The sequence below is a fragment of the Bactrocera dorsalis genome, chromosome 6 (assembly GCF_023373825.1).
Source record: "Bactrocera dorsalis isolate Fly_Bdor chromosome 6, ASM2337382v1, whole genome shotgun sequence".
NCBI classification, from domain to species: Eukaryota; Metazoa; Arthropoda; class Insecta; order Diptera; family Tephritidae; genus Bactrocera; species Bactrocera dorsalis.
In genome coordinates this window covers 7,774,196-7,801,923 of record NC_064308.1, presented here as the reverse complement: position 1 = coordinate 7,801,923, position 27,728 = coordinate 7,774,196, and the positions used below count along the sequence as shown (strand labels likewise).

Below are 27,728 nucleotides of genomic sequence, written 5' to 3'. Positions count from 1 at the left end.
GTTTATACATTTAAGATTCACTTGCATATAGGAGCCTGAGAGCATTTTTATGTCGGCCCATAATTTCTTGGGATTTGTTAACGGAGTGATAGCTTCAGTAAGTTTTTGTAAGCAAGCTCTCTTAGCTTCTTTAATATTTTTCCGAAACACTGCATTGGCTTTTTTGTACATATTTTATTAGATTATCAATAGAGCGAGTTCTTTTGTAAATTAATCATAGTGATTGTTTTTCTTCTCTAAGTTTAGATAATTCCCTAGACCAGTAAGGCACATGATTTTTGAAGATTTTTTTACCCGTTTGGGGGATAGAGAGGTGAGCAGAAGTTTTGATTATTTTGGTAATCGTAGCTGTTTCTTTATTTATATTATCAGCTATGGGATTTGCCGCAGAAAGATTTTCGCAGAGTTGTTGAAATATGGACCAATTTGCCTTGTCCAACAGAAATTTTGGCTTCGCCGACCCTTTTCTGGATAAAGGGGTTGATAAGTAGGTTATAATGGGGAAGTGATCGCTGTTATACAAATCAGTTAGTATTTGGCTGTTAAGTTTGTATGTAAGTTTTCCGCTAATATCAGGTCTTTTATGATTTTACCTCTTTAGTTAGTATATGTGGAACCCCAAAGAGGACTCCAGGCATTGAAATCGCCAAGTACAAGTACGGGTGTTTAGATAGGACCGATTATATCGCGTAGTTCTTTTATATTAAAGTTTTGATGTGGTGGAATGTAAACTGTTAGGATGGTTAATTTAAATCCAATAAATATTTCTACTGCTATTGTAGAAATATTAAAACATGTAGGGAGAAGTTTGTGTGGGAAATATGTTTTTATTAAAGTAGCAACACCTTGTTTGTTAGTGTGATTTTGTGCCAAGTTGGAGAAATAGGCAGTGTATTGTTTTGGGTACAGTGGCTGCGGAATTAAATGAAAGGTGTGTTTCTTGTAGTGATATAACACTTGGTGATTGTTCTTTTATGAGTTATTCTAGGTCAGTGTAATTGTTGTAAAATCCGTTCATATTCCATTGGAGAAATTTGAACATTTATTAATAATATGAGTGATTGAGAAAAAGGAGAGGAGGGATAATGAGAGTTATTAATCTTCATGGTCAGATGTGGTAATTATATGAGGTGAGATATATTCTGAATAGGTAGGTAGAGCGGGATCGATATTGTCTGTGGAGAGAGAGAGAGTTTGGATGTTAGGAGAATGTGTTGTGGATATTTTAGGAATGAGTGGAATGCTTATTTTGGTTGGGTTTGTTTTTGTTTGGGTAGGTGTAAGGTTAGGAAGGTTTTTTGTTGTTTCTTTTGTAGTTATATTTGTTGAGTTTAGATAGTTATCAATTACGAAATTGTTTTTGTTTTCTTTCATGGTTTGCTTATGTTGTGGAAGAGTATAAGCTGTTGGGGATTTTAGTACAGTGTCTGTGAAAAGAGGTAGGGAAGGAGAGGATGAGCGGTGGGAAGTCACGTTAGTTATTTGTATTTTCTTTTGTAACAGAAGCGAAAGAAGTGTTTGCGGGGGTCGGGGGTAATTGTTGTTTGTAGAGCTTTAGTGCTTCTCGCATTGAGGATTTGTTTTCTGTTTTTATTTTTAGAATATTTTTGGATTGTAGTATTTAGGACAAGAGCGGGAAGAGGAAGGATGATCGCCTGAACAATTTGCACAAAAGGTGCGGTTGCAATGCGAGGGGAGATGAGGAGGGAAATTGCACATATCACAGGCAGGATTGTTGTAGCAACGTTTCGTTGTGTAGCCTAGAAGCTTGCAACTTTTACACCTCATGGGGCTGGAGAAATATGCTCTAATACGCATTGTGCGCCATGAGACTTCGATTTTTTCTGGAAGTTTGTAAAGGTCAAATGAAAGAAGTACCACTCCACTAGGTCTTTGTTTGCCTTCTATAATTTTAGTGAATTTATAGACGGAAGTAACTCCCTGATCTTTTAAATTGTCAACAATTTCTTCTTCAGATATTAAGAGTTAAGAAATGGGGCGTAAATTGTACCCTTGGAGCAATTCAATTTGTCATGTAATTTTACTTTAATGTCGCAAATTTCGTTTAATTTCTTTATAGTTAGAAATTTTTCGGCGATCTTCCGATTTTTAACAAGTAAGAGTAGATTTCCATCACGTAATTCGGTGATAGATAAAATCTCCTTACTTATTGATTCTAAGCTTTTTTGAACAGCGAAACAAGAGTATTTGGAAAGTGTTTTGTTCGAATCAGCTGCAGATATTACAACAAATTTTGGGCAATCCTTTTTAATTTGGGGTAGTTCTGGAAAATTTTCAAGTGGTTTATATGTAAGTTTTTCCCTTTTGGGGTTGGGGCTAGAGGCAAGCAAAGCAAACCTATTTTCCCCGAGGTTAGGCAGCCCTGGAGCCATAATAAAGTAAATATTCACAAATATGCACTGTTTTTTACGCGAGTAACCGCACACGATAAAATAAACGAAAACACGTGCACTTATATGCAAAGAGGAATATGCGAATAAAGCGTAAAGCACAAAAGAAAAACCGTGATTAAGAAAACACGTCCGCTCAATGAGAGAGATAGTCGAAGACTGTTTCACGATATAATATTATTTTATTGTGTATATAACACGGTTGGTTAAAGAAAGTACTCTGTTGGACACTGTTGGCGAGCTCGGTGCTTCACTTCACTCCCGTCACTTGATGGTTTAATGTACGAGTATATAAAAAAGGAAATTGCGGTGGTTGTTGCAGATGAAGAAAAAATGAAAAAAACCTGAATATCGCGGACGACTGGCTTGCTTCACTGATGAAAACGGTAAGAGCCCGATCCCGGTCGGATCAATCCCTTTTGGTGGTTTGGGTGGTGAATATTAGCTGATTACGAGTCGTCTCGTTGATAATCGGGTGGTTGTTGTGTTGTAGTGGGATGTGGCAGAACGTTCATAGCTCATGTATAGCGATTTTAACTTATATCGTAGTGTACATACATAAGAATGTACATATGCCTTTCAATATGCCATTTGTAAAAAATCAAACATTCGCGCAAGTCACAAAAAAGGCACAGACGCACCATCATTGACTAATAACATTCGAGCAAGTTGTGCATAAGCGTACTTAATATTACAACGAAATAAAAATTATTCATAAGGAACGCGAGAGTTAAGTCGACGTCGATGCCAACCACTATATGCATTACCGATATGAATGCAACTGTAGTCCATAAAAATTGCAATAACGAAATAATGGCCTACCCCAAACTACTTAAGGTCAATTACGCAACTTAAAATATTTTGTTTTTTTTTTTATTATCGCAACAACGTTGCAACCACACGAAATATGCATATCATATTTCGAAACAAACTAGGGCACTTACACTAGACAACATTGCATTTCCGTTGCACATTTCATTATTTTATATGTTCAAACGAATTTTGCGACAGCCAAAGACAAAAAGCAATTAACGTCACAATAAATAGTGCGACGTAAACATTTAAGGGAAAACAATTGATTTAATGTGATAAGTAGGCCACTTGACAAATAATGTCGCAACTACAAGTGGTTGCGCCAATATAACAAATCAAGAAGCAACAATAAAAGAAAACTATAAAGATAAAGAAAGAAAATATTGTATTAGAAAGTAAGACCTAGCTTAAGTAAACTTTATAAATAAACTGGCAAAAGAATTTTGACTGTTAATGCAACAAGTCGTGTCTTTCTCTTCATGACAAGCTAAATCGAAGTTTAGTTTAATAATAAATATTGGACTAAAGTTCAGTATTTATCGTTCAACAAGTTAAACTTATGTTTAACAAAGCTTTTAAAACTTAGTATTGAACTCGGGTTGTGTAACTATAACTGGCGCAGTCGACGGAAATTGATCCTTACTTGAAATTTTTAAAGTGAAAATTACATAAAAAATATCTTGGAGTGAACGTCTGAAATATTATGAAATCTATCTGGCAAAAGTTATAGACGTCATTTATAAGAAACTTACTATTTCTTGCGGGTTCAAACAGTGTTAAGTCATTATACAATATAAATACTGAATAATTTGCTGCCAAATTTGCAAACAAAAGTACTAATCACTTTCACTTTAGTAGGTAAAAATGCGTACGGATCTAAAATGCACAAACCTTTTAACTTGTATTGATAACATAAATGTATATTTTATAAAGTTAGTTACTAAATATAAATATCGACGAGATAAGCGGTGAGACTTCAATTCCAAGAAAATGATTTGCCGATGCTGGCGATCGAGATGCCGCGGAACTGGAAAATCGCGCTAGAAGAGCAAGACGTTGACGCGACGCAGTGTAGAAGCATATGTATCTGATCGAGGTGTATGTGTCGAATTCCTTTGAACGAATTGTATCTGCTTTCTCGTTGTCCATCCTTTTTGATGAGTGGGTGTATATTAGGGTGGGTCGATTCCGGACTTTTTTCGATTCGGTATTTCTAATAGTGCGGAAAAGTTGCCTTAGTACTTCTTGATTCCAATGCTACTTTTTGTTTTGAGATCGGATTGCATCTTCAACCCCAACTTCGGCCTTGAAATTCCGATTTTCACCTTGCGCTGTGGCGCGCCGCATTTTCGCTCGTATCTCGGGAACGGTTCGTCCTACGGTCATGATCAGATATACCATTTCGGTAGCAAATAACGTGACAAATAACTTTTGTTTTATACATTTTGCCATGAGATGCGTATTTCAGGCACTAAGTAGACAATTTCACGATTTTAGGCGAATTTCCGAAATTTCAAGGCCGGAGTTGGGCAACTTTTCCGCACTATTAGAAATCCCGAATCCGTATATGGTATGGTGAGTTGTTTTGGTGCAATCAGCTGTGGTGAATTAAGCTGTCTTATTAGGGTGCGCCAGTTTTCCTGGGTAGAGTGGGTGGATGCTTAACTCATTTAAACAAATACAAAAGAACTAACTTCCTGAAAAGGGAACAAAATGTCGATGTCAACTATACACATAAAACTACTACAATGGCAACCAATAACCAGGATCTAAATCTGATATCGGCATCAGATTTCCTGAAAGAAGTCGCTAAAATAAGAGATGGGGCGACGGAAGCTACGACGTTTCATCATTCATCAGAGAGGTTGAGCTGATCCTGCCCTTATTTAGCGAGAACGAAGCGGCCAGAAACTATGTGTGGGAAAGACACATAAAGACAAAAATCCAATGACAGGCGCTCCAGATAAGGAGTTATTGGTGAGATGGCTGTAATACAGCCAAAAACTCATCATGCGGTGGTTATCTCATCCAAGTCTTTTCGCTACCATTATGTGCAAAGACTTGGATGAGATAACATCCCTGAAGAAATCTGTGAGGCATTACAAAAGGAGTGTGGGATCCAAAACCTGGGGAAGCAAAATATAAAAAATTTGCGGAAAACTCGAAGTGGCACACAAATAGCTCTTATATGCCTACGAGCTGAGCATGCCAAAATTTTACTCAAGTGTGGCAAAGTAAAGATCGGGTGGTCTATATGCCGCTTCCGAGAATTTTCACCTATTACTCGTTGTTTTAGGTGCTTCCAACTAGGACATATAGCGCTCAAATGTTGCAGCCCCATTGATAGGTCTTCCCTTTGTACACGTTGCGGAACCCCATGTCACGTGGCAAAGACATGCACAAATTCCCCATGTTGTATGCTATGCAAAGGAGAGCACTCCGTTTTAAGTACGGTCTGTCTTAAATACGCAGATATGTTGAAGACAACGAAAAAATGAGGATATTGCAACTAAATCTGAACCATTGCTCTGCAGCACAAGACCTTCTAAAACAGACGGTGCTGGATGAAAACATAGATGTCGCCCTATTAAGCGAACAATACTCTCAACGTTCGGAAAGCACTTGGAGTAAAGATATAAGTGGCAAGGCGGCAATATGGGCCTGCAAAGGTCAAGCCTTTACATCACGTTCCAACGAATCCCATAATGGCTTTACATGGGCGAATATAGAAGGAATTTATTTTGTAAGCTGTTATGCTCGTCCTAGCGCAACAATTAGCGAGTTTGAAGATTTCCTCTTTTAGTTATCTCTAGAAATCAGAAGCAAATCGCCAACTAATCATCGTGGTCGCCTCATTCTAGAATTTTTGAGTCAAACAAACCTTACAATTTTAAACAGTGGCACACAAAATACCTTTCAAAAGGGAAATAAAGGTTCAATAATAGACTTAATGTTTGCTAACGACGCACTTAGCAGGCATACTAAGTGGAAGGTGTCAGATATGTACACAAATAGTGACCATATGGCTATAATTGCCGAAGTTTCGTTCTCCCAAGAAACGAAACACTGTCCGAGAAATACCTCTCGAAGGCGAAGTTGGCGGCAAAAGGAATTTAATACTGACGTTTTTGAGAGCGTCTGGAGTGCGGCAAAGGCATCAGGCGAAGATGCCGCTCACTTAGTATCCGCTGTGCGTAAGGAGCTAGTTGCAGCATGCGATGCAACTATGCGCAGGACGAGATACAATCTAAATAGGAAGCCGGTATACTGGTGGAACGACGAAATCGCCAAGCTGAGGAAGCCCTGTCACTCAGCTAGACGCCGCCACCAGCGTAACCAGGGAGGTGATAACGAAATCAGCCTCAGAGAATCATTTAAATATCAGAAAAACCTCCTAAAGTCAGCCATTATCCGTAGTAAGAGATCCTGTTTCGAAAAGCTCTGTGAAGAAGTTCCCCCCTGGGGAACGGCTTACAAAATTTGTATGTCGAAGTTTAAAAATAAATCTCAGCCACATAAGAACGCATCCGTTATGAAAAAAGTTGTCGAAGCGTTATTCCCGACACATGCCTCCATTTCCTATATTAAACGAAACGAAGCTACGGAGCCACCCCTTTTAGTCACAGAAGACGAACTATTGGCTATTGCGAAAAAAATCAAAAACTCTAAAGCGCCTGGAATAGATGGTATACCAAATAGAGCCCTTAACGAAGCCATAACTCTAAAGCCCAGCTTATTTGTTAATATGTACAATGCGTGTATATTAGAAGAGGTGTTCCCTGATCCGTGGAAGATACAGCGTCTGGTTCTACTCCCAAAGCCAAAAAAAAAACACCAGAAGAACCTTCATCTTATCAACCTCTTTGCATGCTCGACACGATTGGGAAAGTTTACGAAAGCATTGTAAGAAACCGCTTGGAGTTAGCAATCCAAAAAAGCCGGCGGATTATCAGAGAGACAATACGGCTTTATTAAAAAGAGGTCCACTATTGACGCACTAAGAAAAATAGTTGATACTGCAAAATGTGCAATAAGCGGAAAAAGATGGAAAGGTCGTAGGAAAAAATACTGCGCGCTAATAACCCTGGATGTGAAGAATGCGTTCAACTCCGCAAAGTGGGCAAATATAATAAAAGCCCTACACGATATACACGCTCCTCAGTATCTGATAAATATTATAATGAGTTATTTTCAAAATAGGAGATTGCTATACGAGACGGACGAGGGAACTCAAAGCTACACTATCTCCAGTGGAATACCGAAAGGCTCGGTTTTAGGCCCGCTGCTACGGGGTGTTAAGAATACCGCAATCAAAAAATGTGAAAACAATCGCTTATGCGGATGACCTCATAGTGGTAGCTGTAGCTAAACATCTGGATAACCTCCGGATCACATGCAATGACAGCATAAATGGTCTGCGTCGATGGTTTACTGCCATGAGTCTAGAGCTGGCTGAGCAGAAAACAGAAGTCCTGCTCATAAGCTCAAGGAAAATTGAGGAGAAAATATCGCTGACCATCGGAGAATGTGAGATTACTTCACAGCCGCAGTTGAAGTATCTCGGAGTAATATTGGGCTCAAGGCTCAAGTTCAAAGAACACTTGGAAAACGCGACAAGTAAAGCAAATAAAATATATAATGCGTTGTCTAGAATGATGGCAAATAAAGGCTGTGTGCGTTCCAGCCGACGATGTTTAATAACTAAGGCAATAAGTTCAGTGATCCTGTATTCGGCTCCAATATGGATACAGGCGCTAGAAACAAAATCATATGCTAGACCAATTAACACAGTGCATAGGCTTTCAGCAATACGAGTGATAAGTGCTTTCCGAACCATTTCAAATGACGCTGCTGAGGTATTAGCCAGTATGGCACCGATTGACATCCAGGGAGACGAATTCGCGCGAATATATAACTTATCAGAGACGTCTACCACAGCAAAAAGAGAAGAGAGAATAAAAAGCATAGCAAATGTGGCAGCAGCGGTGGCAAACTTCACGCAAAGGACGGTGGACCTACCGACTGATTTCGGACATACACTCATGGATAGGTAGGAAACATGCAGACCTGGATTTCCACCTTACCCAAATACTCAGTGGGCATGGTTGCTTCAGAAGCTATCTATTCAAATATCGTCATGACTTTAGTCAATACTGTCCGACGTGTACAGATTGTATAGAAAACTCTGAACACGTGTTCTTTTATTGCCCACGGTTTTCAAATATAAGGGAAATATTGAAAACCACCCTGAGAGGTAGCATCACGGTGGAAAATTTGACTGCACATATGTGCGAGTCCTCTGTAAAGTGGAAAGCTGTCAGCAGAGCGGCAAATCTAATTATCACAAAATTGAGACAGTTAGAACAGATTAGGCGTCAGTCAGTCCGTGCAATAGAGGAGACTTAAACGTCTTCTTTTCTCCCATGAAGTAATACTTTGTCCAGTGGTCCCGTAGGAGAGACATGAGGTGGGAGTAGGTTAGTGCTTAAACCGAGGCAAGGAAAAATTCCATATTTTATTTTAAAAAAGTTAATTTAATTAGCAAATAAATTCCGTTGTTTTACACTTAATTACAAAATATGTAAAATATTTCAAGGCACTCGCCACGCGCGAATGTACTATTAAAAACCACGGCGAGCGGACGAAAACAGTATCCAGATGATTTTTATTAAAAGAGCTGAGCGTAGCGCGCAGGATTGCTGTCGATGGATGTAAATATGCGAAAAACGTGTTAAGTGCGATAATTGTGTGACGAATGAGCGTATGTTGATGTGCGATCTGACTGTAACGAAGTGAGTCTGCCTTTTTTTTTGTCCATCCTTTTTGCGGAGTGGGTTGGTGTACAGATGTGATGAGTTCTGTTTTAGTGTCATCTGCTGCGGTGAACTGAGCTGTTTTATGCCTTTGGTTTTAAACATAATATTTGTTATTTATTTACTTTTAGGTGCATATGGCTAGGTCTTATTATTGCGGGTTTATCCGACTTATTATTATACTCGTAGTAAACATGTGGATGCGTTGTTTGCTTTTATTAATTTTATTTGTGGTTTTTTAAATTTCTTATTTCATCGGTATGGTATACCGGTTGCTTAGTATTTGCATTTTCTGTATTATCGGCAATTGTTGGCATTCAATTTATTCTTGGCTTATGAAGGATAGTAACTCCACGCCTGGCTCAGATATGGCCAGAATGGGTACTCCCTAGCCCTGGAGTTAGGGCTGTGCCAATAGAGGGATCTTGCGAGAGAGTGGCCGGTAATTGCGAACGGCTTCATTAGAATTATAATTTTTTAAGTGGGATGTTTATGCTTTACAACAGATTCTCACCAACTACCCTTATGAGGAGCGCTTATGTAGGGGCGATAAGAGCGATATCTGCTTTTGTTAGTTTTTTTCTATTTTACAATTTAGGCCTCTGTGGGGCAATATTGTATGAAAAGTGTCGATTTTTTTCATGTTTTTACTTTTTTGAGACACTTTTGCTATATTTTATGTTTAAGTGCTTATGCACTAATTTGGCGTTTAGTAGCCCGCCACCGCTCTAGGATTTTTATTTTTTGAAGTTATACTTCTTATACGACGCCGGAAAAGGTTGCGATAGATTCTGGTTGCGCAACCTTCCATATAAATGTAACGCAAGGTTGCGCAACCTCGCTCCATCCATATGAATGTAACGCAACCTTGTCTGCGAAGATGTTCGAGCAGCAAGCGAAGCGGTGACAATCGGCGATCGTTTGTTCGTTTCTTTCGGCACAGCTCTGCTTTTCTAACAACATAATTATGCCATGCTTATGCTGTATGCTCGTGCATTATTGAAGTTATACTTCTTTTTCTTTCGTTTGTCTTTCATTTCTGCGAATTCTCAACTATTTTACCTATGTTTTGGTTGAAATACTCTGCGTTGGCCTTTCAGAATCACACAGAATCATTTCTGTGGTTTTTGAAACTGACCCACGAGGACGAGGTATATGGTTTTATCTGGGAGCGTGAGATTTAAGAAAATCGCTCGCTTACAAGGGATAAAACGACTTCTGAGTGGCGATTTTAATGAATAAATTCACAGAATCATTTCTGTGGAAATCTATACTAATAAATATTTTTTTCTTACTAATAGAAAATAAATTTATCACAGCAATATACATAAACATATACATAATATTGCTGTGATAAATTTAATTTCTATTAGTAAGCAAAAAACTAAAAATAAATTTATTAAGACTATACTTCTCAGGGCATCACAGCAATGTTATGTATATGTATATACATATTATGCATATGTATTGCTGTGATAAATTTATTGCGAAAGCAAATGTTCTACAAAGTATGTATATTTCTATACTTAAACAAAATTATTAGAACCATCGTATGTTTCTTGCATTCATAACCACATCATACTTAAGTCAGCGCAACCTAATTGTCAATGGTGGTGTTGGTGGTAAGCGCTTGGAAGGTCAAGATGCTAACACAGGTCCCAGGTTCGAATCCCGACAGAATAAATTCTTAATTTTTTGCTTTTAACATCGTATACTAAAAAATTAAATATTTTTCTTTGTTTTAATTTCTATTAGTAAGAAAAATATTTATTTGTATATGTCACCAACAAAAAATTGATCTTCACAAGTCAATCCGGCAGCCAAATTGGCGAAAAACAAAAGAGAGATGATTACGCTGCATATTCTCTTCCGCAACGAAGAGACGGAACTACTTTCTGAGTCAAAATTCATTCATTTAGACTTTGCTTTATTCTTTATTTTATGTGCATAATAAATTTATAAAATGTGAGTTTAAGTTTTCTAGTTTTCTTTCATACAAAATTATATGCATTTCTGAACACCGCTAAGAAGTATAACTTCTTCCGCGCGTAGGGACTCCACGCACCTTTTTTTTATTTTTCATCATTGGCGAAAGCCATCCTGCGGGGCCCAAAAGTTGTATGTGCTTTTAATAATTGGAGTGTCGGAGGTAACTCTGACTTTGTTTTTAATTCCAATTTGTGGAGTATTGAAAAATTGTGGCTTTAGGGGTAGTCGTCCGACGTACCGGCCATTATTTGATCGAGTAGTTGTGGCTCTCGAGTAGCCCTTACAATACTGATCTTGTGTATTTTTATTTAATATTCGGGGAAGTTTCCCTATCTCTTGACTTTTCCTTAATTGTGAATTAAGGTATTGATTTGATTTTTTCTCAACTTGAGTTGGTATGGTTGTAGCTAGTTCTGTAACTAGTCCACTTTGTGTTTCGCTGTGCAGCGTTTGAATTTTTTGCACCTTTCAGCAACATGGTGTCTCTTGGCAGTATTTATTATTTTGGTTTTCTGTATTTGCTTTTGAAGTTGAACCCGTGGTTCTTTTTGTATACGCGCTTCTTTGGGGTGAGATTTGATATATGCTGTAATGAAGCATTGAATGATGTCTTTTGTGACAATAGATGCAATTGAATTTGCTTTTGCAATTTTTATATGTGTGCGCATGTGACAGGCAATTTGTGCAAAGTCGTTTTGACCTGACAAAATTATTTCGTTCGTTAACTTTTAATTTTTTAAACTTCTCGCAAGTTTTAAGCTTATGCCTTCTTTTAACGGGTGATTTTTTGAGGTTAGGATTTTCATGCATTAGTATTTGACAGATCACGTGGGATTTTAGACATGGTGTCAAAGAGAAAGATGCTCAGTATGCTTTGACATTTCATCATGGATAGACTTACTAACGAGCAACGCTTGCAAATCATTGAATTTTATTACCAAAATCAGTGTTCGGTTCGAAATGTGTTTCGCGCTTTACGTCCGACAAATTTTGTTCAGCGATGAGGCTCATTTCTGGTTGAATGGCTACGTAAATAAGCAAAATTGCCGCATTTGGGGTGAAGAGCAACCAGAAGCCGTTCAAGAACTGCCCATGCATCCCGAAAAATGCACTGTTTGGTGTGGTTTGTACGCTGGTGGAATCATTGGACCGTATTTTTTCAAAGATGCTGTTGGACGCAACGTTACGGTGAATGGCGATCGCTATCGTTCGATGCTAACAAACTTTTTGTTGCCAAAAATGGAAGAACTGAACTTGGTTGACATGTGGTTTCAACAAGATGGCGCTACATGCCACACAGCTCGCGATTCTATGGCCATTTTGAGGGAAAACTTCGGACAACAATTCATCTCAAGAAATGGACCCGTAAGTTGGCCACCAAGATCATGCGATTTAACGCCTTTAGACTATTTTTTGTGGGGCTACGTCAAGTCTAAAGTCTACAGAAATAAGCCAGCAACTATTCCAGCTTTGGAAGACAACATTTCCGAAGAAATTCGGGCTATTCCGGCCGAAATGCTCGAAAAAGTTGCCCAAAATTGGACTTTCCGAATGGACCACCTAAGACGCAGCCGCGGTCAACATTTAAATGAAATTATCTTCAAAAAGTAAATGTCATGAACCAATCTAACGTTTCAAATAAAGAACCGATGAGATTTTGCAAATTTTATGCGTTTTTTTTTAAAAAAAAGTTATCAAGCTCTTAAAAAATCACCCTATAGTTCGCATGACGTTTGCTTTTTCTGTTCGGATATGAACGATTGCGTTATGTGAAAGCGTTTGGTTAAATTGTTTCCGCTTCTAGCTTGAGGTCTATTTAAGCTTATATTTTGGTCGTGTTTAATGGTCTTAGTTTTGATTATTTTTTCTTCTAACCTTTCCGCAATTTCATATTGGGTGGTGAGAAAATCTTTCATTTGTTGCCACGTTGGGCACTTTTTTCGTGATGAGAGCGATTGCTCCCATAGAAGTAACGACTTTTCTGGTAATGCGGCGGTACATATGTTTACCAGAATGGGATCCCAATTGTATGTGGGGATATTAAGTGTCGATAGAACCGACAAACAATTAGAAACAGTGGATTCTAGTTTAATGAATTCTACACTTGTTTCTTTCTTAATTTTAGGCAAGTTTAATAGTGTCGTTACTTGCTTATCGACCAGTATTCTTTCGTTTTCAAATCTAGCTTTTAGAGCTTCCCAAGCCAAATTGAAATTGTCGTCATTTAATGCGAAGTGTTTAATTATTTCTCCTGCTTGACCTTTTGTTTTGTATCGGAGGTGATACAGTTTTTGTGCCTTTGATAGTTGTGGATGGTTGATGTAAACGGCTGTGAACATGTCCCGGAAGGACGGCCATTCTTCATAACCTCCGTAAAACGTTTCTGTATCACATGCAGGCACCTGGAGTTGGATGCCTGAACTTGCCTCTTGATTGTCTTTTTGTGGCAGCTCTACTCTACTGTGGGGAGTAGGTGCAATTGCTTTAATGAGCTTTAATTGATCGGAGATCATAGCTTTTGTTTCTTCATATTGGTCTAAGCAGTTTTCATATATTGCGTAAGCCGATTGTTTTAAATTTTGTGGTAGGTCTGAATCGTCAGATTCTACTATGGCGTCATGAGCCGTTTGGAGACGAGTCCAGAAATTTTTAAGATTTTGGCTTTTTATTTCTAATAACGATTCAGAGTTTTCGTGAATCGGTGAAGAGGCAAATCTAGTGCAGTATCTTGTTAAACTGTCACTTTCTGAAATAAATTTAGCAACCTGTTTTGGGCGTGTAGCTCCTGCAGGTGCATTTTGACTATTTTCGTTATTAACCATTTTTGATATATTATAAAAATATGTTTATTGGTCAAAATAAATTTAATTTTTCTTAGTGTAAACTGATTTGTACTATCTAATCGAAGCGATACAGTGTAATAATTTGTATACTCTTTTAAATAAATAAGAGTTTTTATATCCGTACAAACGTATATTTTATAAATATCGTTTTGTATATTTTTTTTTGTAAAGGTATTATTTTTATTTATATTTTATTATATTAATTACTATTCAACGGCGGTTTTTTATATTAAAATGTTTGATGTCCGTATATTTTGTATTTAGGTACACCCTAATACTCGGACTTTTGTTTTGTGCGATTGAGAGCTCGTTGAAGAGATCAATGCGCTTTTTACATTAGTATTTGTTTGTATGTGTTTATAAATATGTTTTTGTTCTTAAGCAATTGAGAGCTCGTTAGAGAGATCAATTAGCTTTTTGTCCACAATCCTTTTTTTTTTGCCAAAGAACAAGAGGTATTGCTGGATAATTGCAAATGTGGACTTTGAACTTTTGGTTTTTTTGAGATTTTGTGTTTTTCGTCACAGGCAGATTTTGCCGTATGTTTGTATGTAATGATAGATTGAAACCGGAATTGAAAAAGGTAATTTTCTTTGTGCTTTTGAAATGCACTTTTATTTCGCTTATATAAGACCCGCCGTCTAATATACATACGTATATATAAGTATATAGATTTCGCGCTTGGAAATTATACATATATATGTATAATGCAATATATAATGAATATATGTATGCTTCCACTAAGTAATTATATATGCATATATGTATGTAAATGTAGTTATTTTAGTTTTGTTTGTGCTTTTGCCTTCTATTTTATGTTTTCAAATATTTCTGCCTTTGCTTTTTTACTGTATGCAGTCCTGCTTATTGCTTTATTAAACATAAGGAACTGCCGGAAAAATTTCGCATATGAATGCTTGAATATTGGCTGCGTTTTGTTTTTGTTAAGTTGTTGTGTTTGAATACACCAAGGTAAGCTTAACATTTAGGCATTTGAAAATTTGTTTATTTAAGGTTTTAAATATGTAGATAAATGTATATATTATACCAAACTTAGAAGTTTGGCAACCGTTTTATAGTGTTGTTAAAACGGATTTTGATTATCGATTTTATAATAGTATGTAAATCAGTTTTTCATATATGCATAATACAAATTATGGTAAATTGAATTGAATACTTCACTTTGTTCTTCATCTAGGGTTTTTGAGGGGATATATACGAGTACATATGCCAGTGTGTATCTGCGGGTATTCGGGCCTTTGATATTAATTCCTCTTCTCCTAGTCCTGTAGCTTACTGCTGCCTGCGGCCATTTATTGTAGTTTTGTTGTTTTGTATTTTTGTGTGTTATTCGCGCCCGAATATTTGTTTTGTTTTAAGGTGCTTTAGTTTTTCGCGCCCGAATTGTGTTTTTGCTTTGTTTTATTTCTGTTTTTTCACAGCACTGTTTTGTTTTTGCACTGCACACTTTTTTTTCCGTCCCGCTGCACTTTTTTATTTTATGTATTTTTTTTTTGTATACATATAAAAACTTATATTTTTTCTACCGCATCACTTTTTTTCCAATTTTCGCACACTGCGGTCTTTTGATTTGGTTTTTTGTTTTTTTTTTTTGTTATGTATGTAACGGGTGATTTTTTTGAGGTTAGGATTTTCATGCATTAGTATTTGACAGATCACGTGGGATTTCAGACATGGTGTCAAAGAGAAAGATGCTCAGTATGCTTTGACATTTCATCATGAATAGACTTACTAACGAGCAACGCTTGCAAATCATTGAATTTTATTACCAAAATCAGTGTTCGGTTCGAAATGTGTTTCGCGCTTTAATTTTGTTCAGCGATGAGGCTCATTTCTGGTTGAATGGCTACGTAAATAAGCAAAATTGCCGCATTTGGGGTGAAGAGCAACCAGAAGCCGTTCAAGAACTGCCCATGCATCCCGAAAAATGCACTGTTTGGTGTGGTTTGTACGCTGGTGGAATCATTGGACCGTATTTTTTCAAAGATGCTGTTGGACGCAACGTTACGGTGAATGGCGATCGCTATCGTTCGATGCTAACAAACTTTTTGTTGCCAAAAATGGAAGAACTGAACTTGGTTGACATGTGGTTTCAACAAGATGGCGCTACATGCCACACAGCTCGCGATTCTATGGCCATTTTGAGGGAAAACTTCGGACAACAATTCATCTCAAGAAATGGACCCGTAAGTTGGCCACCAAGATCATGCGATTTAACGCCTTTAGACTATTTTTTGTGGGGCTACGTCAAGTCTAAAGTCTACAGAAATAAGCCAGCAACTATTCCAGCTTTGGAAGACAACATTTCCGAAGAAATTCGGGCTATTCCGGCCGAAATGCTCGAAAAAGTTGCCCAAAATTGGACTTTCCGAATGGACCACCTAAGACGCAGCCACGGTCAACATTTAAATGAAATTATCTTCAAAAAGTAAATGTCATGAACCAATCTAACGTTTCAAATAAAGAACCGATGAGATTTTGCAAATTTTATGCGTTTTTTTTTTACAAAAAGTTATCAAGCTCTTAAAAAATCACCCTATACATACATACGAGTATATGCAAGTTAATAGTTGCCACCAAACAATAAAGACACGCTCATTTGAATTGTCAAGTTGAACTCCAAATTATTTTATTCAATACATTTCTTTTTATACAAAATTTTTGCTTATTACTATAAACTTACATATGTACGAATTCTTACTTACTAGTACTTAATTCTATATACTTTATAATGCTAACGTAAGCAACAATATAGCGAAACAGTAAACCTCAGTTTGTTCAAGAAACGGCTTACATTGCGGTGGCACGACTTCCGCTCTGGTTTAGTGCCGACGAAATGTGCTGTTGTTGTAATTTTTGGAATTTAACTTTATTGAGCAACATTCTCGTCAGTATACTCGTATTTTGCTAGCTACGACAACTTTGTTGTTGTATATTTCGTTAGCTATGCTACCTGTGATAACTGCTATGCTAGCTGTGATAACTCCCCCCTTCTTAAGCATCAGCGTCTCGCTGATTAAGAATTATTGGCTACTGAAAGCTGTCTATCTCGGAAAGTTGATGTTTTAGTTGTGGAAATAAAATATTTGTTTTACTAATTTCTTGGTATATAGTAAGTCTAACGTCGTTGGTAATTTTTTCGTAGTCGTCCAAGTCGATAGTGTGGATAATTTTATATGTCCCTTTTGTAATCTTTCCTAGTCTTTGTTTGATCGTCACGAGTGGGCTGTCATATTCGTAGGTGTCCACTGTTGCAGTTGTCCAGTAAGGTAAGAGTTTAAAGAGTAAATGTCAGTTAGTTTTTTAAAAGTGATTTATGAATCTTTCTGTTATCTTTAGTAGTTATTGTGACGGTATTGTCTTTAGCGACAGTTTCTTTTTTTTTAAAATGAGTTTCGTTTTCCCTTTAATTTGTTTGTTCTTTTTAAATATAGTATCACCAGGTTCGTAATTCCTTATTTTTTACCTATTTTTGTTGTGATAATTTAGTGTATTTTTTTGGTTTCTGGCTATTTCATTTCGAAGGTCAGAATTAACTATTTCCTTAAAGTTTGTTAAACCTTGGTAGTTGATTCTCTGTGTTCTTCCAAAGAAAATATCAGCTGGTTTCCTTTTCGTAACTGAATGTATCGTGTTATTATATCTGTCAACGGCAATGTTGACAATTTCTTTAAAAGAGTAATCAGGATATTCCACTTGGAGACATCTGATTATTTCAATAATAGTGGAATGCACACGTTCTATCGCACCATTGACTTCGCTTTTCTGAGGTGGTGCTAAATAGATTTCAATTCCTAACCCTTCTAAATAGTTCAGAGTTATTGGGCTTATAAAGCTGCCTTCATTGTCCATGACCAAAGTCTTTGGTACAGTGAAATAGTGTAGAAGCTTTATCAATTTATCCCTGATATGCAGTACTGATTTATTTTTTATCCTGAAAAATTTTACAAATTTAGTGAATTTGTCAATGCACGAAATATATTTTTCACCGGACATTTCTATAATGTCGATATGCAGTATTTCTGTTGGATACGAAGGTATGGGTGTTGCCTGTAACTTGGGTTTTTGTGGATGCCGGTCGTACTTATTACATCCGCAAATTTCACATGATTTAGTATATTTTTTAATCAGTTTAGTCATTTGTGGAAAATAGTATTTTTCCAATATCTGGTCTTTATTTTCTTTACCATTGCGATGGGCTCTTTTGTGTTCTTGTTCTATTATTTTAAATTTGACATCTTCGTCTGCGATATCGGTAACTACTTTCTGTGTTATCCTGATACGAAATTGTGAGAAATTTTCTTGATATATTTGTTGAAGTAATGAAATGTATTTCTCTTGAATTTTAATTCCATTGATTATGTTTGGGTTTAGAACGCTTTTCAAGATTTTACTTAGCTTTTCTTTATCGTAAACTTCACATTTAATGAGATGTCTATGGAAGCTTGGATGAGGTTCTTCATGTGTAATTTCCTCCTTTCCTTCTGTAAATATTACTTGATTTTTAAATACGTTAATTGGAGCTTCACAGTGAGGAATGAGCTTTGAGCTATCCTCTTCTGCGCTATGTTGTGTATTTTCATCTGTGGATGTTAGCGTATTAACTTCTATTGGCAGCCGTGATAGCGCATCGGCGACTACGTTTGTTTTTCCTGGTTTGTAAATTAGTTTATAATTATATTCTTCTATCCTTGCTTTCCACCTTTTTAGCTTGGCATTGTTATTACTGTTGCTTAGTGCAAACGTCAGTGGCTGGTGATCAGTAAGAATTTTTATTTCTTTAGCTCCATACAGGTAAGTCCTTAATTTGTCGAGGGACCATACTATGGCGAGCATTTCTTTCTCTATTGTCGAGTAATTCTCTTCGGTTTTATTGAGTGATCTAGAGATGTAAGTTATGGGTCTGTCTTGACCGATTATCCCTTGTGAAAGGACTGCTCCGATTGCAGTATTGGAAGCATCTGTCGTCAGAATAAAGGGTTTGTTGAAGTCCGGGAATACCAGAATTTCAGAAGATGTAAGCAAATATTTTATGTCATTAAATGATTTCAAGCCTTCCTCTGTTAGTGAAAGTTGTATCCGTTTGGATTGACTTGCTTTTATTTGAGCATTTTCACCTCTAGTTAAATTGGTAAGTGGCTTAACAATTTTTGCAAAGTCTTTTATAAATCTCCTATAATACGATGCTAAACCCAGGAAACCTTTTAATTCCTTAAGGTTAGCAGGTGCGGGAATTTTTTTAATGGCGGATATTTTGTCAGGATCTGGCAAAATACCTTCGCCAGTAACGATATGACCTAGAAAATTTACTTCTGTTCTAAAAAATTTGGATTTTTCCAGATTGACTTTTAAATTTGATTTGTGCAAAAGCATGAACACCTCTTCAATATTTCGTAAGTGTTCCTCTTTAGTTTTTCCCATTATTATAATGTCATCGATATAAACGTAGCAGGCTTTTCCTATAAGTGTTTTGAGAACATCATTTATCATTCTCTGAAAAATGGAAGGGGCATTTTTAAGACCGAATGGCAACCTAGTAAATTCATATTTACCATTGGCTGTAGAAAAAGCTGTCTTTTCTATGTCCTTTTCCTTCATCCTGATTTGGTGGAATCCGGATGTAAGGTCGAGTGTAGTAAAATACTTACATTCGCCTAAGCTAGCGAGCGTGTTGTTTATATCAGGTATTGGATAGGAATCAGGTATAGTTATTGCATTTAGTCGTTTAAAATCAACAACTACTCTATACTTTTTTTCTCCTGATGGACCTGGTTTTTTTGGAACAATCCACAATGGGGAGTTATATGGACTCTTTGAAGGCCTTATTACACCATTGTTAAGAAGTTCTTTTATTTGTTTTTCTACTTCGCCCCGTAGGTTGGTTGGGTAAGGATATGATTTTGTATATATCGGTTCTTCACTTGTTGTTTTAATTTCTGCTAATACAGTTGTGTCGATTGTCCCACTGTCGGAGACTGGTCCGAAAAGTTCCGAATATGTATTTATCATTTCCTTAACTTCATGTTCATAGGGGTTTTCTTGAATATTATTTATTTGTTTAGAGATATTTTGTTTTAGTGGCAGTACCACACCCTTGAGGGTTATTGTGTCATTTTTCCTATTTATGATTGCTCCCAATTCTTTGAGGGTATCATCGCCAATGATGCCATCAAAGGATTTTAAATTGGGTAATGTAAAGAAATCAAAATTACTTGTAATACCTATACTTTTAAAAAATGGTCCACGTAGTTTATGGGTTATATTTACTTGACCTGTGGCTGAGTGAACCTTAAAAGGACACTCAAGTTTCATTGAATTTTTTGAAAGTTTTTCGGAAACAAAGTTTTTATTAGCTCCCGTATCTACAAGGAACTTCGCGATATCCCCGTTCTTTAAAGTTAGTTCTAAATAGGGTAGGGTAGACAGGCGTCTGTCATAAAATTTATTTCCTCGTCCTCTGTTTGGACATTAAATAGTTTTTGGGATTTCTTAGGGATATTTGAAGAATAATTGGATGGCCTTACTATAGGCGTATTGTTCGGTCGATTCATATAGTTTATTCTTCGTGAGTGTATTGAAGGGTCTACCTCCATCGGGACTGCAGGCTTGGGTTGGGTTGGCCTAGGTGGAGGTAGCGCTTGAGTTTGAATATTTTTATTATAGATTTGATTTTTTTCGAACGAGTTTAATTCCCTTGGTACAAATACCTGTTTTTGGTTCATTTGGTTTCTTTGCGTTTGGCTTATGCTACCTATATTCCTTGGGTAGATTGAATAGTTTCTTAAGTTAATGTTTTGTATTTCAAGACAGGAAGCGTATGCTTCGGGTAAGTTCTTGGGTCGTTGGATGACTAGCATCCTGGATAGTTCACCGTTTAGGCCTCTGATGAATACGTCAAGGGCTCGGTTCCTATAAGTTTCTAGTAGCACGCTACTTGTTTCTCTGGAATAGTCCTGTCCCTTTATTTTATTGATTATCAAAGATAATTGGTGATTAATTCGAGCATAGAACTGCTCTACGCTAAAGTGCTTTTGAGATAAGGATCCTAGTTCGTGTTCTAGGGTCCTTAGGTCGCGTTTGTCTGCGTAGTGCAGTGACAAACAACTCTTGATTGTCCCCCAGTCGTCATCAAATATATTATATGATATTAAGGCCGTATCCGCAGGACCTTTCACTTTTTGCCTAATGTGCCGTAAGATGGCTCTATAGAGTGGCTTCGTCCTTACCACCTCATAGTCCTGTAAAATAGATTCTACATTGTGGATCCAGGAGATAAATTGGATTGGGTCTCCTTCGAATGTCGGTAGGTTCTTTACACTATCAGGCAATCTGCTAATTTCGGCTAGGTCTGCCTCTGTTAAGTGAATAAGGTTATTCGGGTTAGCGCTTTCGCTGTGTGGGTTGATTCTAGCTTCTAATTGATTTATGTGTGTGATGGCTTCTTGTACTTGCTCCATACTGAGGCTCACTAGTTTTTACAATTTTTTCTATTGCTAATTGTTATAATCTTGCTCTTAATACAATTTATTTTAAATTGCTCAATACATAAATTTGATTACAAAAAGGTGAATAACTTAATTTTAATTCTTACAACAATATCGGGAGTATCAGCTTCTGCATCCTGATTTCGGGCGGTCCACTTGTTCCTTTTTGAGGTGTTTTACTCCGCTACTTGGGAGTGGATGACGTCACAGTTCAGGCTTTGATTGTTGTCTTGGTGGTTTTGCACTTTTGTCTGCACAGTTGAATATGCTGCGAGAATAATTTTCTCAGTTGCACAGTTATTATTGTCGTATTAGAGTCACTTTGAGCACTTGGTGTTATGGCAGCTTTTCTACGTTGATTCCTTCTTGTTTAGGGGCAACAATAGTTTTTATTAATGCACAGTTTTGAGTCTCTTTGAGCACGTTTTTAGATAACAGCAGTTTTGTTAAGCTGCTTAGTTACTTACACGCGGATAACAGAAGTTTTATTAATGTGCGATTAGAGTTACTTTAAACACTTTGTTTAGATAACAGCAGTTTCCTAACGCTGTTTTTTTCTGCTCGCGGGCAACAACAATTTTATCAATGCGCGATTTAGAGTTTTCTAACGCTGCTTTTTTCAACCGATATAGACAATTTAAATTCTCGGGCGCCAGTTAATAGTTGCCACCAAACAATAAAGACACGCTCATTTGAATTGTCAAGTTGAACTCCAAATTATTTTATTCAATACATTTCTTTTTATACAAAATTTTTGCTTATTACTATAAACTTACATATGTACGAATTCTTACTTACTAGTACTTAATACTATATACTTTATAATGCTAACGTAAGCAACAATATAGCGAAACAGTAAACCTCAGTTTGTTCAAGAAACGGCTTACATTGCGGTGGCACGACTTCCGCTCTGGTTTAGTGCCGACGAAATGTGCTGTTGTTGTAATTTTTGGAATTTAACTTTATTGAGCAACATTCTCGTCAGTATACTCGTATTTTGCTAGCTACGACAACTTTGTTGTTGTATATTTCGTTAGCTATGCTACCTGTGATAACTGCTATGCTAGCTGTGATAACTTGCATATACATATAGTTTTCTTGTTTTGTGTCACTGAATATTTGTTTTTTTTGTTTGTTACCGAATTTAGTTTTGTGTTTTGGTATAAATGTACATATGTATGTATGTTTATTTTGAATTTTGTATCGCACTTTTTGTCACCACTTTTATGTTTATTTTCGCGACACTAAACTTTTTTTCTAATATTTATGTATCTGTTGGTTTCAGTTCTGCCACCGCACCATATATGTACTTATGTATGTCAAAACATTTCCTTTTTTTTTACGAAATTTTGTAGAAACCAACAGTGCCTTTCGGTAAGGCTCGAAGGACCATGTTTAAACCGAGGCAAAGAAAAATGCCATATTTTATTTTAAAAAAGTCCTGTGAAGTGAAAACAAATGAAAATTAAACACATAAAAGAAACATAAGACAAAACATATGTAAATTGATACATATATGTGCAAAAGTGAAGTGGCAGAAGTGCACTGAACATTAACTACTCTGCTTTCCTAAACCTACCAAAAACAAAAAGCAAGAGGTGCATATGGGCAAGTGCTCAAAGTGACAAAGTGTGAAATATATAAAAAGTGTGGAAAGGCGCACAAGAAAATTGGGTACAAAGGGTACAGTGAATTCTAAAAAAAATCGTTCCAAAGTGTTTAACCTGGTGATAACGAGAGGGCCGTCCTAAAACGTTAAATGAAAAAAACAGTTAAAACAAAAACCGGTGGTAAGCCCGTTGAAAGAAAAAAACTATTTCAAGTGCTGCGTTAAAAGAACCGGTAAAAGCAAAGTGCCGGTATAAGCACCCGTTGTTGCCATCAATCCGCTGCCGTCGTGGGAATGAGCTGCCGCTACACCCTGTGCCAAAGGGACGTAAGCGCCGGCAAACAGCCGACGCACCAGATAACGAGTGCGAATTACTGAAAGCAGTGCAAACAAAAATAAAACAAAAACACATACAAATAAAATTAAAGTAAAAAACAAGTGCACACTTTCAGTTTTTGGCTCTCCCTTTTTTCACGTTCAATTGTATTGACGTTTATATAAATACATATACGAGGTATGAGTAATGATACTGATTCCATAAAAACCGTATATTTGAAAATTATTCTACAACTCTGCCATTCGCTTCAAAATTGTCCCCTTGGGCAGCTATACAGCGGTTCCAGCGCGTTTTCCATGCTTCGTAACATTTCTGGAACGCTTCGACTGGGATGTCCGCGAGTACCCTCGTCACGGCCGCCTGGATGTTCGTAATCGACTCAAAAAGGGTTCCTTTGACCACCGATTTTGTTTTAGGAAAAAAAAAGTCACAGGGTGACATGTCGGGCGAACTAGGCGGCTGTTGCAACACGGCTGGCCAAATACTGGGACACGCTGAAGGCGGTGTGGCACGACGCGTTGTCGTGATGAAGGATCCAGTTACGAGCGATGTCTGGGCGCACCCTGTTGACTCGTTTTCGCAATCTTTCGAGTACTTGGCAATAGTAGACTTGATTAACAGTTTTCCCCGGTGGAACGAATTCTTTGTAGACGATTCCACGGCTATCAAAAAAGGCAATAATCATCGTTTTCACCTTCGACTTGCTCATGCGAGCTTCCACCCTTTCACGCCCCTCCTTAAACTCTTTGTGCCATCGAAACACGTGGACACGAGTAAGAGCACTATCACCATCTACTCTTACAATTTTAGCGTACGTTTCCGAAGCTGTTTCGCCCAATCTGGCGCAAAATTTTATCGCGACGCGTTGCTCTTGATTTCGTTTTTCCATTTTCGTGACGAGCACTACAAACGCACGTTTATTCAACTCAACGTAGCAGGCGAACTAAACAAGCTAGAGGGATGGTACATATATCAATGGAGAGGGGAGGGATGCCGGAAAAAGAGAAAGGGAATTTCAGGTTTACCACAAGCGCGGCAATAAAATCAGTTTCATTTCTTAATTGTCAAACCTCGTACATATACATATACATATATATATATATACGGGTATATATATTTATAATAACGTATATAAATAAACATATAAATTATTAAATATAATAAGCATACGCACATATATGGGATTTTGCGGTAACCCTTTATTTTGAAAGAAAGGTGAGGTGCAAAATTAAATTATCACTTTTTCGCAATTTTTTCGATACGCGTTTGCAATTATCGGTCGTTTTTTCGCAATTTTTGTCGATTTTCGTTCTTCCAAATGGGAAGAAGCGCTGAACAATGACAAACTGCCACTGTGGAAGGACTGTGAAGCTACCCTAAATCGACGATACCAGCAGCTATCAGCGGAAGGAGCATCAAACTCTAGGACGAAGCCCATACATACAAGTAATGCGGGTCATGGGAAACAACAACATATCGACAGGACCAAATCGGCGCTAGTTGCAGCAAATACGAGGCAGCCTCTTTGCCAACAGTGCAAATCGAGGGATTACCATCTAACTGCCTGCCCTACTTTCAAGGCTCTTCCGGTGCAACAGACGTTCGAGTTCGTCAAATCGGTACCCTTATGCATAAATTGCTTGCGTAAGGGACATACCGTTCCCAAATGCAGAGCGGATCGATGTCGTGTGTGCAGTCGATATCATCACACATTATTTCACCAGTATCAGGTTTCCTTCCCCGCTGCACCTCATCCGCAACCATCAACCATACATGCCATGCATACAGCCAGTATGCCGGATCGGGTCATGTTGGCAAGAGCAGTGATTAAAATGAAGACCGGTTATGGAGAGTACCTACCTGCGAGAGCGTCGCTGGACTCAGGCTCTCAGGTCAACTTCATGACGGAAGATTTGGCACAAAAGTTGCGAATTTGACGACAACACAAAACATTAAACTTACTAGGCATCGGCAATTCCAATACGAAAGTGGGGACAACATTAAACGCGTTTGTTAAGTCGCGTGTAAATAAGTACGAATTTTCGGCGTAATTCTGAATAATGCGAAGTATTTCGGCTAATCATCCAGACCATAATATCAATGTTAATGGCTGGAAAATTCCGCACAATATTGAATTTGCGGACACAGAATTCCACAAATCTAAAAAAAGTGGATATCCTTTTGGGTGCTGAAACATTTTTCGATCTTCTAGCTGTTGGCCAAATTAAAAGTGTTCCAAACAACCAACACTACAAAAAACACTTTTAGGGTGGGTTGTATCTGGAAAATACGTCAGCAATTTAAGTTCTCCTCCCAAATTATATAGCACATGATGCCAAGCTGAAGAAGATTCAGTAGTCCAAAAATTTTGGGCTCTAGAAAAATTACATTCAGAATCAAATGGCATCAAACTCACGCCAGAGCAACAAGAGTGTTTTTTTGTTGAGAAATTTTTTCGTTAATACTACTCAAGTATTGTCTTCAGGACGGCTTCAAGTCAGAATGCCCTTTAAAGCTGACCGTAAGTTACTCGGTCATTCATATGAAACCGCAGTTCGACGGTTTCAGGCCCATGAAGTAATACTTTATCCAGTGGTCCCGTGGGAGACACATGAGGTGGGAGTTGGTTAGGTTTAGCGGATTAAAGTCCCGCACTCCGGCTTTCGATGCTTCCTCCTACTTAAAAAAAAAAGCCCTGGAGAGAAGAACATTAAAAGATCCAGAACTTCTTAAAATGTATCTGGACTTTATGAATGAATATAGAGCACTGGGTCATATGAGCCCAACAAACAATAAGATCCCGAGTGAGCCATACTACTTCATTCCGCATTAATGCGTTTTAAGATCCGAGAGCACAACATGCTTTGATGCTTCGAGTCGATCTTCAACTCAAATAGCGTTGAATGAACTTTTGATGGTAGGTCCAACCATACAATAAGAATTATATTTAACTGTTCCTCATTTTCGCTTACATAAGTATGCACTAACAGCGGACATTACTAAAATGTACCGTCAAATAATGATGCATGAAAAAGACAGAAATTGTCAGCTTATTGCGTGGAGGGAGCATGCTTCTGAGCAAATTCAATTTTTATTTCTTAACACCGTAACATACTCTAAATCTTTTGAGAAGTGAGGTAATTCAAATATTAAACTCGGCCGGATTCACTGTAACGAAATGGTTTTCGAACCAACCTAAATTTTTCGACAGTAATTGAACTGAAAAGTCATTAAGCTTCAATGACAAAAGTTCCACTAAAACGTTAGGAATCCATTCGTTGCCAAAAGAGGATTTGTTTCGCTTTGTTTTAGACGACAATTTTAATGATCCGCGAGCCACTAAAAGAAATATATTGTCAGTTTCTGCTCGTCTTTTTGATCTTCTTGGATTACTAGCCCCACTAATTACCAAAGCAAAAATTTTATTACAAGAACTTTGGATCCATAAAGTAGATTGGGATGAGTCGATTCCATTTCGCCTTGACACTAGCTGGCAGAACTTTAAAGCCAACCTAATGCAGCTTTCATCGATAAGCATTCTTCGTTACGTAAACGTTGAGTCGAGTGCAATCTGTCAAATACATGTCTTCGCCGACGCCTCAATAAGGGCGTATGGATGCTGCATATACATACGAAGCCAATCTGGTAGTGGAACTAAATGTATTCAGCTTACTGAGTGCTTACTGAGTCTAGAGTGGCTCCGCTCGGATTAGTCGCTGTCGTTCAAATAAATCCGAGTAGGAGATCGCCTATTAAATGCACCTCTCACATACGATACCAGATTTGCGCTTTTAACAAACAAAAGTTCGCACTTCGTTACAACGTATTTACGGTTCCTGCACATTCGAAACCACCACGCTGGGGCTAAAGTGTTGGTTGCGCTTCTTCGAGAACTCATATGGGTAATTAATGGCCGAGAAGCTTGCAGTAAAAACGTAAGAAACTGCATACATTGTTTTCTTTACAAACCGAAGTTGCAAAACCAAATAATGGGAAATTTGCCAGTCAAAAGGCTTCGAGCACTACGACCCTTTCTTATATGTGGCGTAAATTTTTGCGGTCCGATATACATCTCTCTAAAAATACGCGGTCGACCACCCGTAAAAACATATATTGCAGTTTTCATTTGCTATAATTCCAAAGCAGTATATTTAGAATTAGTTTCGAACCTATCTGCTAATTCATTTATTCTCGCCCTAAAAATGTTCATTGGACGCCGAGGAATGCCGACGAAGATATTCAGCGACAACGTCACCAATTTCGTCGGCGCCGATCGCAAGCTGCGCGAATTAAAGGAGGCGTTTCTAGCAATGGGTCCAGAACTGAAGAGATTCGCAACAGACGAAGTGTGCAGCTTCATCTTTATACCACTGAGGGCGCCGCACTTCGGTGGATTATGGGAAGCAGC

General features: G+C 37.6%; 1 pseudogene; it reads left to right on the top strand.

Moving 5' to 3' along the window:
* The first annotated feature begins 10,134 nt into the window (after nt 1-10,134).
* LOC125779819 (small nucleolar RNA U3) lies at nt 10,135-10,264 on the top strand (annotated as a pseudogene).
* Nucleotides 10,265-27,728: the final 17,464 nt, after the last annotated feature.